At 44.3% G+C, this 13510-nt stretch overlaps 1 protein-coding gene across 1 annotated transcript in view; it reads right to left on the bottom strand.

Moving 5' to 3' along the window:
* The window catches only part of BACH2 (BTB domain and CNC homolog 2), a 146632-nt gene extending 133489 nt beyond the window's left edge, over positions 1–13143 (bottom strand). The window contains exon 1 of the mRNA XM_072036186.1: positions 13057–13143. The gene's annotated coding sequence lies outside the window, so the exon portion shown is untranslated. The remainder of the gene's footprint in view (positions 1–13056) is intronic.
* Between the last annotated feature and the right edge of the window lie 367 nt (positions 13144–13510).

Here is a 13510-nt window from a genome sequence, read left to right as displayed (position 1 = left end):
AGGAAGCAGGCAGAGGGCAGGGGACAAAAAACAACAACAACTGAACCTGCAGCCATTTTAGGCAGAAGGAATCGGGCTCAAAGAGACATTTGCAACCTCACGTTTCCCGGTTAAAAAGAAGGTCCTCGCTCCACAACAGGCGTACGTGGTGTTTAGATGCGCTGCCCTGCTCGTAAAATCAGGGCACCTCTCCTGCCCTGACACATATCCTTGTGGTGTGCTCCAGTTCTCTCAGATCAAAGGCAAAGATTAGGGAAGGAAAAAAAAAAAAAAACAAAAACGATTTTTTTAAAGAAAGCATTGCACTCGAGATAACGCCTAACCTGTGATTCAGCAGATTCAAATGCTCAGAGGTAACAGCAATCTGCGTGCTATTGAAAGACAGCAGCAGTCCATTACATGTATTGATTTGCAGCACTTTGTCAGCACTAATGATGTTACCTCATTAAAAGAGATAAATGCCCTACTGTTCTACCAAAAGCATCTGCTCCTTCCTCTTTCTCGCCTGTTCTCCAGCAGGGCCCTCTGCAGAAGCATATTGAAATCAAATCCAAATCCGATGCAAAATTTGCTTAGAGCGGCTTCCTAGCATTGCTTTTTTTGTTTGTTTTGTTATTGCTTTCTTTATTTATTATTGCTTTAAAAAAGAACTGGGTTGCTCCTTGTTTCGTACCAGGTATTTATTTCTTCTTACCACACTGAACGGACACATCAAAGGCAAACAAAGCCAAGCGCTGGTTCTAGTTAGGGAAGCGTGATCGAGCAACAGCTGCGCTCCGTGTTAACAACGCTCCCGCGGACAAAGAATTCCTCAAAAATGAACCGGTATCTGTGTCCGCAAGTGCGTTTATTGCTGGGTAAAATAACGAGGGTTGAACTTTAATCAAAGCGGGTGAAGTGACAGGCAAGGTGGTGATAATTCTGTTAACACCCAACAACATGTTGCCTCACAGAACGCGCCGGTTTTGTTTCAACAGATTCCTACTTACAGGAAAAGGTAGCAGTTTACCATAATGAATGTTTTATGCATAATTCCTTTGTGTATAGGGTCTCCAAAGTACACAGTACTAAAGTCTATTAAACTCTCTATTTAGCAGAATTACCAGCGTGCCTTTTGGGAAATTATTACAATGAAGCTGTACCAGTATTTAAATTCCAGTTGTTTAACAATCTTTTCCTAATCACCAGACCAGGTATCTACTTTAAAGTGCAGTCAGACGCTGTTCTTCCCGACATCATAAGCCTTTCTACAAGCTCCTTATGGAAATTCACTACAAAATGACTATTTCGACCTGTTTTTCATAATTAGCATCAGACAGGTTCTGCTTTTACATGCCGGGAGCTCTTCCCAATCTTCTTCACCAAGCACGGCACTCCACAGGTAAACCTAGTTACAAAAACAATTAACTATTTGCAGCCATACAATTTATTTCATTGTGTTAATATCTGAAAGATAACAGGCTTTTTAAGGCAGATTAGGTCCCATTCTTTATAAATAGCTTTCCTATGAGGAAACACCTGTCCTTGGGTGAGACAATACGGCTTCATGGATAGAGTGACCTCAAAGCTGCTCCAACTCAACATACACCTGGGTCTCTACTCTGTTCCAGCTACTAGAGTCTGAATTGTAGGTAAAGCAACAACAGAACAGCTACTAACTTTTGTTTTGAGCCCCTCAGACCACTTCCCCTTGAAATACCACAAGCTACAGCTACTCTCTAAATGTGCCAGTTTTCACGGCAAGGAGCCTTAAACTTGATTCCAAAATCTTAGAACTGTTCCTGCTTCTCCTGTGATGGGCACAGACATTGTTCCAATTGGAAGAGTCTCGTGTTTCTCAGGGGAGAGGAAGCAAACTTCATCGTACTAGAAGTTACAGGATTATGTTCCTGGGGCGGGATGGTGGAGACCTCGATCCCAACCTTTCAGATTTCCTCCGTGACCTTCAATAAATCACCATGTCCCTGCCTCCATTTCTCACCAGTATGAGGGTGATATTTCATCCTCTTTTAAATGCCCAGAAGCGCTCAGGCTCTATCTATGGGCCAGTCAGGCTCTTCAGCAAAGACAACTGAGCAAGCACCTAAACAGATGTCTTGTCCTTGCCACTACATCATACCGACAGTTTTATAACTCCAACACCAATTCAATTCTCAGTTAACTTCAACTGCAAAAACAACACTAATATATCTGAAAAATGCAGACAATTTTATGAAACCAAGGGGCTCAAAAACAGAAAATAAGTAATAAAGAGGCGTTGCTCAACAGCACTACTCATCAAATGAATATGTAGAATTTAGGCCATTGTATGACTGACTTGTTTTGCTTTGCCAGAATCCAAAGTTTATGTGCAAATACAGATAAATGGCGGACAAACATCATCACTGTTAGCTGGTTCACACAGTAGGAGATCCTCTGACAAGTATGAAACAAATACAGCCCATTTTTTGGCTCTAAGGTAAATTCAGTGCCCTCCGGCAGGCCTACACAATAAAGCAGCTTCCATCATAAGCAAAAGTCCTCCAGAGAACAAACTTTGGAAAAAAAAAACAACAAACAGAGCAAACAGGTGGACCTATTTTAGCCACACGCTAATTCCTCGTAAATTGATGGACAAAAGTGTTTCCTTTCTCCAGTTACAAAGCCTGGGCCAAATTACCTTTGCTGTTTTACAAATGGAACAACCTCATTGACTTTGCTAGAGTTACACATGCACCACATTTTGTCCTTGTTTGCAATGAGGCCAAATCTCCCATAAACAAGAAAGGAAACAATCTGTTCACCCTAAGTGAAATGAGAGGAAGAGCAACCCTTTCACCTTTAAAAAGGAGATAAAAGGAAGAACACTATTAATTTCACTTCTTCAGGTTGTCTCTATGTTAGGAAAGACTCCTGCATGCTTATAGAAAGGACATGTTTTTCAGGCTTTAAAGGTTATTTTATCCCAGTGCAGATCAAAAGTCCAAGCATATCAGATGTTGGAATAGAAGAGTATCCAGCACCCATTTTACTATCCATTAGAGAAGTTCCTCTTCTATCCTGTTTGACGAGGTGGTAAGCCAAGGGGTCAGCTCTACTACAACCTGAAGCCACCAAGGCCTTGCTCTTATCTCTTGCTCCTTTGCCTCAACACTAGTTTCACAAGATGGTCCTACTGAGCTGCCCCAAAACCATTCACATCTTTAGTGCAGTAACCTGTTGGCTGGATTCATCCCATGGGGCAGTTCATGGCATGGCCTCGTAAGAGTCAATGCTTGTGCAAGAAGGAGGGGAGGAAGTCTAGGCAAAGGACAGAGTGGAGAGACAAAGAGGACAAGTGGCCACAGCTGTACCTGGGACTGCCTTAGGCTGCCCTTTAGTCCCTGATGCCTACCAGAAGACATTACAGAAATACAAGATACTGTGTGCAGCGCTGTATTTAACATGGGCATTGCAACACACGTCCCTACTGTTCCCATCTTATGTCTCTGTGTCTATCACACCAGGTGACAGACATCACCTGGCCATGCAACTTCACTCTTTATTTTCAGCGTACTGGGTACAGACATGGTGCGGCCTTCGTTAATTATTGCGGCATTCATTATGGCTACCTCAGCCGAGCTGTCACTTTGTCTCTCCTGCCACCTACTGTACTGAAAATCAAAATATGTGTCACCAACTCGCGTTGTGTCTCCACTTCTGTTTGGAAATACCAACCTTAGTTCTTCTAGAAGTACCACTGTTTGCATGTGGGAAGCCCCTGCTGAAGCAACGGCTGCAGTAATGCTATCAGTACTTCTTGATGAAGGCCAAGTGAAGTGTTTTGAATGATATCTACCTCATTGATGCTTCATGGTTAAAATTACTGTTAGTAACTACAATTTCACCACAGTTTAGGTTATGAACTATTTTCCTCTTTAACCCACAAAGTATTAATCACAGATTTATTTTAAACAGTGACATCGAACAATACCCCGTAAACCTCTGGCCCTTTACTTGCAGTTATTTCCAATGACAACACTCACAAGGTGCAAAACCCAGCAGAAAAACAACTTCCCATTGGGTGTGTGACTGGTAGCCCGTGGTTAGGGTTGAAACTCATGGTTACGCACTTGAGCTGCAGAACCAAATCAGTGTTACCCATGAACAGACCCATCAGGTGCAAGAGTCTGCTTCAGACCATGGTTTATGCTGGCATTTTACCTTTTCTCTTTCTAAATGCTCATCTGAGCAAGCTCAGCTGTGCCTTGCCAGCCTACTGCAGCACCATGCTACCCGTGTTGAGATGTCCTCTACACGGTCCCTCTGGCTCTGATTCCATGGACTACAGAAAGGGCTTCAAAATCACACTGCTGCTAGCACCCAAGTGGTACATCCAAGGGAAAAAAGGCTACTTGATCATTACCATCTGGGTTCTGACATTAATCCAAACTTTGAAGCAAGTAATCAAAGTAGGCAACGTAGAGAAGGGCAGCAACAAGTTTGAGCTGGTCCAGCACAGTCCAAGCACTCTGCAGGAGCTTCAAACCCATCCACAGTATGATGTGGAAACCAATAAGTAATCAACCCCAAAATGACTAAACAGATAGCCCTTGTTAATTATTTATGCCATCCTCCCAGAAGGCGATGGCATGACAATTTCACTTTCTAGCACTTCATTATTTATTTCGGGGAAGTATTCAAAAAGAAAATAACAAGCTGCAATTCATAAAATATTCTCATTATTTTTGAGTAAGAAGAAAACTTGCAAGTGCTGGTTTATTTTCCATATATGATGCTCCCTTTTACTTAATCAACAAGCAACGTCTTTGGAGCTATGTGACAGCAGCTATCTTTGATGAAAGGAATATTTTGATGAAGGAGAAAGACATTCAACATTAGCATGATCAAGCAAGCTATCAAATTCATTTATTTATGCTGTGACCACAGTAATCAAGAAGTAGTTAATGCGGAACTGAGCCCCAGTTAAAATGCATTTTAAACCTGATTTTACACTGGTCTGCAAAAGGAGATCTTTTACTAGCAGGATGCTTTAGGGTCTTTTCAGGCTGCAACGAGAGAAGCGGATACAGAAGATAAATTGGTCTGCTCCTGCAAACAGTCTTGCTTTTGCAAGAGGAGTACTAACATAATAGTGGGCCTTTCATCTCAGCACTTAGAATTTGACCAACTGAGAAAAAAAAAAATTAATATAATTCCACTCACTCACAGATAAGCATCTTTGAAAAATGAGGCCATTTCGGTTCCTAAAACAAATCTGACAAGGCTACAACTAAAAGTATTTGTGTAGCACACACACTTTTGTATGGACACAGGGAAACTGTCAAAATGAGTAACCAGAGGGTATAATACCAGCTATTTAGCCACCCAAATGCCTCAAGAGCAGTGATACATCCACTTAATGCCAAATATGGCCCACAAATATCTATTATACATGAATAAATGTATCAGGGAGTAATAGCATGTTCCTGTTAATTATGCAAAGGCTGCAAACAAGTGAGAGGCCTGCAACGTAGGTAAAAAGGGATCTCTTTACAGTGCATGATCAGAAACAGCATTTGCTGACACCAATTTAATTTATAATGGGATTAAGGCAAAAAAAATAAAAATAAAAGCTCATCGCTACAGTGGCAGTATCAGGGGGTGATTCTACCCTCACTAGAAACTCCTAATAAATTCTAAAATATCTCCAAGGATGCTACAAGGGAATAAATAAGCCAATTTTATACATCCTGTGCTGCCTGTTGGGACTGATGTCTCACTAAGCCAACAGGCAATGTTAAATCTCTGGAAGGACTTCTACCTCTGCTGTGCTCAACCAAATGGAAGGGAAAGAAATATAAGCTTGTTTGGTCTACAGCGGACTGAGGCTTTCTAGCAGGAGTTGGTTGAAGTTTGCTGATGAGTGGGTGATAAGCTGCTCCCAGAATTTTGCTTGCTCTGAGAGGAGTGAAGTGGTTGGGAGATTTTCAGAGCAGATTCTCCATGCAAGCTGTTCAGAAAAGCCAGTATCCAGAAGGCTCAACAGGAGGAAGAGGAAGCAGGGAAATCACAGTTAATGGGATTTGGCCACAACCAGAAACAGCTACGTTTCAGAATACATTATGAACACTCTTGCACTTCCCCATCGCACCAGTTCATTGCTGGATGAGAAAAATCTGTGTATATTTAATGTCTTAAAAAGCTCCACGGAAATTTAGATTAATGCATGATTAGAAAAATCTTGCCTCATCTCTGGTTTGCCCTGTAGAAGCACACATTAAATAGAGGAACATCATAGAATCATTAAGGCTGGAAGAGACCTCCAAAACCATCTGGTCCAACCATCCCCCTACCACCAATGTCACCCACTGACCATGTCCCTAAGCATCACGTCCAACCTTTCCTTAAACACCCCCAGGGACGGTGACACCACCACCTCCCTGGGCAGCCTGTTCCAACACCTGACTGCTCTTTCTGAGGAGAAATGTCTCCTCATTTCCAAGGTGAACTTGCCAGCACTACACCATAGTTTCCGTGATTTTCTGCAGAGAGAACCTGTCAGTCCAGAGATTTATTTAAGGTAGATGCATGCTTGTAAATGCCGTAAACGAACACTGAGATATGAGGAGGTCACTGCCCCACTCATCTTAGAAATCACCTCTCATCAGCCCGCTGATCCCTCCACAGAGGATTATAAAGTTTGCTCAAGTTTTCTGTGGGAGGGAATTGTTATTTGATCCTTTCTAGGGGTATAATTGGAGCTCAAAGTACAGGGTTACCTTGCTCACAGGGAGAGCAGCTCTCCTTGGCACAACTTCAGATTGAGGAAGGTTATACAATTACGGCACAGAATAAGGTCTTTGGAAGGAAATGAAGTTCTCTCAAGCCTGAAGGAAAGAAAGAAAAACTGCCTCTCTTCTGAAATAACAAGTGCTTTGGTGTGCCTTGGCAGGGTGAATTCCAGGAACCAGCTACGAGTTGCGCCACTTTGCAAAGAGCAACTAGGTCAAACCTCAGAGCAAGACCCACATACCTTGCTGCTCTGGGTAGTGAGGCACCAAGGATCCTGCTCATCCTCTGACCTGGATAGATGCGGTGGCAGCCCTTCCTAATCCCAGTTAGGACCTAGCTTTGGAGCTGGGAAACGAGTCTGTCTCTTACAGGTATGAGAGCAGTTGCAGCTCTCAGCTTTGGAGGCTTTCTGTATTCAGCTGCTGTCGGAAAAGACAGCAATAAAGAAAATAACTTAGAATCCCTGGGTGGAAATAACATGAGAAACAGAAGAGACAATCTAATGCAAGTGGCTGTAGGTGGGAGGCGAACAGTGCGGGCAGAAAATAACTTAGAGAGAGGCTGCCGCAACAGCCGATTCTTTAAGACCCAACACACACCTGCCAAGGAATTTACCTTCTGAAGTGCTAGCACTGGCAGCTCAACTCTGAGAAGAGAGCTGGTTGCAATGAAAGAAAAATTACTCGAGATGCCCTCTACTTGATGCACACTGCGCAAACTGAAGCCAAGCGCGGGACATGACATAACACGTAAGCACTCCAAATGAATCCTTCCTTGGATCCCAAAGGAGGCAGCGCCACGGTACGTGCAACAAGGGAAGATGCCAGCAGCAGAGAAATTCCTGGTCTAATCATGAGATAGAGGAAGCAACAGTATGACCAGAAGAATGGAAGCGATATGAGAAGCGAGATAAAAGAATCATGGAGCTGATAGCATCTTACAGACAACACAATTTTTAGAAGAAAGAGGGGAAGTTGAACTGCTGTGAAAGAGAGGGAAGGAAGAGTAAGGCTGATTTTCCTGATAGTCAGGTCATGAACAGTTCCCAGAACCTGTCTAGTCTGGCTGGATGTCCGATATCAGAAGCAAAAAAACATGTGGCAACCTCAGAGCATTGACAGGAGAAGATATTGAGGAACAGGGTACTAAAAAAACAACCTACAAGTCTTCTAAGTGCAATAAATAGAGATGAAGTTATAGACCTTTCAATGAACAATGAATCTGAAAAGTCAACAATCTCTCCATAATTTTGTCTGTTAACTCAGACAAAATCTTAAAAACAAAACAAAAAAACCCTTTTGGTTTTTCACAACCTTCGTTTCTGTTGGATGTCTTACTGTCACTGGTACAAGTTTGACTTTATAAAGTGGGAATTTAACGGGAATTGCAGCTCTGTGTAAGCTATGGGAAATGTTGCTCACAGCAAGAGAAGATGTAGGATAATGAAGTATTTTGGGAAGGGGGGAAAAGAACATTACAGAAACTATGTAAACAGAATAACTAACAACGCTGTCCTTCTCTGGGACCTTCTGGAGGATCTCAGCTCAATATACAGCCATTCCTCATTATGTGGCCATGGCTTATCACACAGCCCGGGTCTGCAATCTGACCGCACATCTATGCCTTACAGTCTTATCCCCTTGCTGCTTTTCATCCCAGACCTCAGCTGAGGGGCAAGGACCCTGTTGTGGGTTTGTGCAGCAGCCAGTGTGGGACCCAGACGGGACTCAGGGTGCTGCCAAGTGCTCCTTCTCCATAATTAACGAGGGAGGCCGATAAAGAGACAGAAGACAAAGGGTTTCCTCCAAGCGAGAAAACTCTTAAGCAGAAAGCCAGTCTAGCCGAGAAGGCTCTCCCCACGCCAAACGTGCTCAATGGCACATCGCGGCACAGGGAGCAGGCTGTCAGATCCAGTGTTCTTTCAGACAAAAGTAGAGAAAAAAAAAAAGAAGAAAAAAAGAAGTGGGAGGAGAAAAAGGGAAGAAAAGGTCAAGCAGACCAGGGCAGGCTGCAAGCAAACAATCCCCTCCCAAAAGGAAAGCACCTTGACGGATGCCACTGTGCAGCCTGCAGAAGATGCTGCTCTGTGGGAGAGAGGGTCAAGTTAAAATACAAAACCGCACACTTGCACAGTTCTATGAATTTCTTCACTGCAGCTAAGAATTTAAGAAGAAGCTTTGTATTAAAGTTGCTTTTTGCAAGTTATTGCATACTATTGCATATTTGCTCTACCCATTTCCCATTGCAGTTTCTGCTCCTGGTAGAAGTCATCATCAGAACAATACACTGGCACTTAGATATTGCCTTGTTAAGAAATCTAGAGTAACTGGAAGTCATATTAATAATATTTAAATGCAGTACATGCCTATTTAAAGTTTGAATACATATCATTAGAAAACGGCATAAATTAACCCAACCTAATTCCCTGGGATGCAAGAAGATCTAAACAACCCTAAGCCTGATGTTCTCTCTTACCACCCACTTGAATAAACAAAACAAACCAAAACACGCTGGGGTTAGTTTAGGTTGCAAACGGCAACAAGATCGGCATTCAGTCCCTGGGCCTACAAGCAGTTTACTCCCCAGTGCAGCGCGGATCGTGCCACAGCCCCCTGCTGCAGCCATGCACCATGCCAGGAGGCAGCCTGCCCGCTGTGTCCCCCCCCAGCACCACAAAATGTCCCTGGGCAGGCCAGGGGACACGCACTGGTGCTGTCACCGGGTCCCCTGGCAGGGCCAGCGCCTGTGGTAGCGGGGGGCAAACTGTTTTTCCAGCAACCCCCCCGCTGGGAGCCCCCCGATCCTGCAGCCCAGCGCTGTCAACAGCGTGCCCTTTGTTGTGTGCGCGCACGGCTTGCTGGTTGTTTTGGGTCTTGGTTGTTTTATTTCAAGGAGAATTCGAGTTTTAAATGAGTAATCTGTTTTCGAGTGATTTCTCCACGCTGGCTCCACCCTGCACTGTAAACTAGACATTACCTTATACAAGAATGAATCCGCTGCATTCCTCCGTCTCGCTGCCGTGCAGCACATTTCCTACCCTCGCAGCCCAACCAACAGCAGCACACGCTCCCCCACCCCTTCCCCCTCTGTCGTTTTCTTTTTCTTTCCCTTTTTTTTTTTTTTTTTTTTCTCTTCACCGCCTCACTGTGTTTTTGTGTAAATGATCTCACATGACTCAACAAATCCATCTGCCTGGAGCAGGCCGAGTTTGGAGCCTTCCCAGGAGGGAGGAGAAGAATTGCTTTGTGGAAAGGACCTGGAGCTTTGCCCTTTCTCTGGCTCAAATTACCCGCCTGTCAGGCCTGACGGATTTGGCTAAAAATAAAAGGAAGCGGGCCGTGAAAAGGAGATGAATGAGCTCAGCAGTTCCTTAGATAACATGGGCCCGGTGTTGCCCAAAGCTCCCGGTGCAGGAACTTCAAATGCCGGGCATGTAAGCGCAGGGCCGCAGCCGAGGTGAACTTGGCCGCTGCGGGGAGAAAAGCAAAACCCAACCGTACGCCGCTGGAAATAACTGGATTAAAGGCACGCACGCAGAACAGGAAAGCTGCCTGCTGTAGGTTTTAGGCTTGTAAAATGCCAGATTTACGGCGTTTCCACGGCGAGCAGGGTCTGGGGGCTGTGGCGGGGGGACGCGGCGGAGCCACGTATGATGTCAGCCTGCTGGCCGCGCCAGCGCCGCGCGGAAAGTCATCTGCGCGGATGCGTGCCCAGCGCCCGCAGTGGGTATTAAGCACTTAGTTTGGCAATGTAATGACACACTGTAACAATCTGTAATGCGAGGCAGTCAGCAAAGCCCTGGCTCTGCGAGCTATTCCTCCTAACCATTAACCATATGTTTGGCTCCGCCGCCACCCGAGCGAGCGGGTGTTCCAGCGCACCATCTGGTTTCTATCCACACAGGCAACTGCAAAGCACACAGCATTTCCCCCCGGAGCCGCATGTTCCTCCCGGCTGCCCCTCTCCCTCCTCCCTCTCCACCAGGCCCCCCGCTCCCCATCTTCCTCCTTTGCCCATCTCAGCGTCAGCCTCGCCTCCCACCATGCCACCCTGGCCCGGGTGCTCTAAACCACACATGGCCCCATCAAAAATGCATCTGAAGAGTGGAGACACCACAGCGTACGGCCCTACATGTGCCCCAAGCACACACACTGGGATGGCATCACCCAGCGTTGACGCCTGATACGCCATGTTACAAAATGGCACACCCTGGAGCATGGCGCTCATCGCATCTCGCATGCACACACCACTCAGTTTGGGCGACATCGACCCTAACCCAACACTGCAGGTGGACATCAAGAACGAGCCCATCGAGTGGAGGACATTAGCAACCTGTCTCTTGCCCCGAAATACGGCTTTCTAGGCCCATCTGGTTTCGGTGCCCCAGCCCACCAAATCCAGAAAAAAAAAAGAAAAAATGAAAAAAAAAAGAAAGAGGAATGGAATGAGAAAGAACTGAAGAAAAAGGAATGAAAATATTTACTTTCCCTCTGGTAACTAAACAAGCTTTTTCTCTAACTATAAAAAAGCTTTCAAGTGTTGTGTTTTAGAGGACCTTGTACCATATGTTTGCTTTATGATTCTATGAATTCTAACTACTATTTATGTTTTTAAAGCACTTCCATCCTTCTGTTTATTTCTGAAGTCACCTATGGGAGATCAGCAGTAATTTTCCTCCCAGGTTGGCCAATTTAAGATTAATCATGACCTAATGCAAGCATTCAGGGATGCAAGCAATAGGATATTCAGCAAATCCCACACTTGCTCCTTTAAAATAAGTTTATACTCTGCAATGAGTCACACATACAGTGTTTATCCAAGTAACCAGTGCTACAGGAGAAAAAAAGTCCATTACATTTGCGAACACATACACATCGCAGCTGTAAGCACACAACTGCTTACGCCAGGACTCATTTCTATGACTGGATATTGATTTTTCAATAATGTGTCATTATACTGATGTTGATACAGCAACTATCTTCCTGGAGTATGCAATTTAATATTAAAAAGAAGCTGGCTCGAGGAAATATCAAATCCACACCCATTCACACACTATTTAAATGTCTTGGTCACAAATACGGCAACGCAAAGCCGCAATTGCATTTCTTTCCCACCTAGCACCTAACGAAGAAAAAGGAATCATCAGTTAAAAATAGTTCAGTATAAGGCAACCAGCTCTGCTGACCTGCTCCTTGATAAAATAGTGCAGCACTTCTTCAGTTTGTGCTGAAAACTAAAAGCCTACATCGACACAGATGCATGGTTTTCCATCTTCTCATACCTGTGAGAAATCAGTGCGTGAAAGAGCCACTGTAAACCCTTATCCTGGAATCAAATACACATGGGGAAAACCCTTCTGCTTGTGAAAAGGCTGATGACTTCACCAGGACTGCCTAAGAAGTGTGAGAGTAGGATCCGCCTGGATGCTTTCCTGCTCAGACTACTGTAGGGAACCTGCTTTTAGCAGGGGTTTGGACTCGATCTCCAGAGGTCCCTTCCAACCCCTATGATTTCTGCAATTTTCTGATCTGGACCCACTCATCAACTCCATCGCAATTAGCACTGTAAATGCCCCCCTCTCCAGCTTCCCCTGTCCCTTAGGAAAATAATTACGTGATTAAAAACATAAGATGCATTTTAGCCAGCAACTTACATTTTTGATAAAACCAGGTCTGAACGTATCAGTAGCATTATTTAAACATCACACATTGGGATTCCTACAATTCTTAAACAAGAAATTGTCTCCATTCACACAAAATAAATAGTGGTAGTCCTCTATAGCAGTGATCTAGGCATGGGTACTTCAGCAGGTAACGATCTGCTCTGATCCCGAAACCTTTTAAAATGGGGAATTCAAAGGAGATAGTCATAGATTCAACATTTTACAGTCTGAAGGGACAGATAATCATTTGACCTTCTTCCATAAAAACAGGCCTGGAGCTTCCCTTCTACTTCCACGCAGTTGTGAGTGGCTGAATAAGAGCCTCTCTCTCAGGGTAAAAAAAAAACAAAACAAAACAAAGCACAACACTAACACAGAAAACTAAAAAGAACAAGCTCAGTTTTAACAGCCTGACAAAATGAAGGAATATACCCCAGCAACACTGTCCTATTCACCAATCACCCTTGCTGCCAGAACACTCGTACGCGCTTGCGTGGTCGGAATTAATTTAGGAGCGGGCCACCGGGTCTCGCTATACCTCGTCACCTTCCTGTACCGTTCAGTCTCTGACAAAGGGCCACTGTCAACCTGAAATCTAGCCAGTTTTTAAAGCATAATAAAAAGCGGTGTCACGTTATTACCTGAATCCACCGAGTCCTCCAGCCAACAATGATGTTTCTGCAATCACATTTTCCTGTTTTTAAAAACTTCTCTCTTGCCTCATCGCTCTGTGTGAAAACCAACACAAAAGAGAAAATTGATTAACTGCAGAAGATCATCTATTATTTGTATTAAAGCAGTTAGACTTCCCAGCAGACATTTAGGTCTCTCTCTTTTTTTTTTTTATTTTTTTTCCTGCTGAGTGTCATGAAGGTATTAAACAAGAAAAAGTCCTTTCTCCAAAATTCCTCATTGACCGACCAGCAGCAGAGAGCAGCTTGGAGGGGGCAGCCTAGAAAGGCTAGCAGATTGCTTGCAGAGCTGTGCAAGGGAACTCAGCTCCCTGAGCCCGAATCCTGCACCCCAGGATGAAAGCCCAGCAGATACTCAGTACCACCAAAAGCAGACATATGGGGGAAGAAGGAGCTGCTTCTA

This window comes from Anas platyrhynchos, chromosome 3, assembly GCF_047663525.1.
Source record: "Anas platyrhynchos isolate ZD024472 breed Pekin duck chromosome 3, IASCAAS_PekinDuck_T2T, whole genome shotgun sequence".
Taxonomy (NCBI): domain Eukaryota; kingdom Metazoa; phylum Chordata; class Aves; order Anseriformes; family Anatidae; genus Anas; species Anas platyrhynchos.
This window is presented reverse-complemented; position numbering and strand designations above follow the sequence as displayed.